We start from the raw sequence: 2,023 nt of genomic DNA, 5'->3' as shown, positions 1-2,023 counted from the left end.
AAGTACACAGAATTAGGAATCAACTTCTCTTTATTAGCTTTCTGTCCCAATTACAGATTCGACTCCACCCTACGCACTCAGCTGCAGGGTTCCGCGCACTCAGCTGCGGACTCTACTAGGCCTCTGCGCACTCAGCTACGGAGCCTCTTCCTAGTACTACAACCCAAGACACCTAGACTTCTATTCTAAGCTCGAACCATTCCTTCGCTACTCTCTCTATTCATCCTTGACTTTACAACTTAGAGCCTTGCTCTATTTATACAATCCCATGGTCTGTGGACCATGGGTAGGCTGAATTTACACTAATTTATAATACAAAGCTTAGGGTAGACAACCCTATGACTCAATTGTACACTTCGCGCTCCACGCCCGTAATTCGCAGAGTTCTACACCATCTTTGACCAAAACTTGGGATTTGAGCCCCAAAACCTATTGTGAGGGGGATTCCATGCCCAACAAGCCCCCAACACAATCAACATGACTCATCTCAAGTCACTCTGCTGGTGCGGTGATCTTGGCACAGAGCCCTTCCAACCATTCCTTCGCTTCCCCGAGGTCCGTGGCACACTGATCTGCAGTCTGCTAGATCTGCTCTACTCTCTCGGTTGAGGTCTCGCTATCAGGCATATGTCCCTATATTAAGGCATGCATCGCCTTCTTCTGGGCAAGCTTTCCTTCGATGTCCACAGTGATGAGGAAGGCCTCATCAATCTAAGGCTGGACGCATGCTTTTCAGGACTGCCTCTTTCTGCCACGTGACATCCACCTGTTCCTTCAACACCTTTGCTTGTTGTTGCTTCGCAAGCCACTGGAATAGGACAACTGTCTGCGTTGTTCCGCGCACATTGTCATACTGTACTTGAAGCTCCCGTACCTCCATTTCCAGGCACTGTATGTTGGGGTCCTCCTATAATGAAGTGACGACTGCGAAGGATTCTTCCAATGTATTGGTGCAGTTCTGTACTACTTGTTATATTTCCTCCAACCCTTTCTGAATAGCGCCAGCACGTTGTTCTCTAACTTTCGGGGGAATAAAGGGTTGTGCCTTTAATCGTAGCTTAGCAATCTGAAGGTTAAGGGCCAGCTGTACCCTTGTCGCATCCTCCTTTGCCTCGTGGAATCCAACCGTCAATCAGTGGATCCTCTCTGCTACTGGTAGATCTGCTGGGACGACCAATTCCGGGATGTTTCTACAGGCATTGTCTATTGCTTGCTCTAGTCTTTGATTCTGTGCAACCAGTTCAGCACACTGTCGGTTGAGTTGTTCCATATTGATCTTTTGGTCGCTCAAGACCTGTAGCATGCGGCCTTCTCTGGTGTGGAGCTCGGCTGTGACCCCATCCTACAACTGGTACAAGGTTTCTCATGGAAGGGCAGCCATGTTTAAGCTTAGTCCCTTAGTCCTGCCCACCATAGCTTGGTCAGCTTCATTCGCTGTGGTTAACACGCCTTCATGGAATACAAAGGTGTTGGTCATTCGGGCGCACAACATCTATTCCACCTCTGATGTACCTGCGGCGACATAAGGGGCCATTGTTCTTGTCTGTGGGGGTTGCACCTATAGTTCATGTACTTGCGCTCTTAGCGCACCCAACACAGTGTTCTACTCCATCATCACCTCTTAGAGCACGTCCTTAGTGACATCGTGAACCATTTCACCGATGTCAAAAAGATCACCTTCTATAAGCGTGATCAGGTCGATAGATGTCTTTGATGCTTTAACCTTCTTTCTGGGGACCATTTTCTCAAGAACGCGCAACTGCTTCAACTGTTGTGAAGTGGTTTGTGGCTCCGCAAGCTCTTTGGCCAGGTTTATGTCCTCAGCCCCCTGTCCTATGGACATGTCATGGTCCTCCTCGGCCTCTTCCATTGGTGCTGTTGTTGTATCTGCTACTGTTGCTACTGTATCGACCGACTTCTACTGTGTAGCTGCCTCTGCTACTAGTTTTTCTTAGTGCCTCCTTTCATCTAGCTGTGTGATGCACAGCTTGGTGTCCTTCTTCCTTTGTTGAGCTACAACCCT

This window comes from Pinus tabuliformis, chromosome 7, assembly GCF_031772625.1.
Source record: "Pinus tabuliformis cultivar Carrire ecotype Pingquan chromosome 7, CPIR1, whole genome shotgun sequence".
NCBI lineage: Eukaryota > Viridiplantae > Streptophyta > Pinopsida > Pinales > Pinaceae > Pinus > Pinus tabuliformis.
This window is presented reverse-complemented; position numbering follows the sequence as displayed.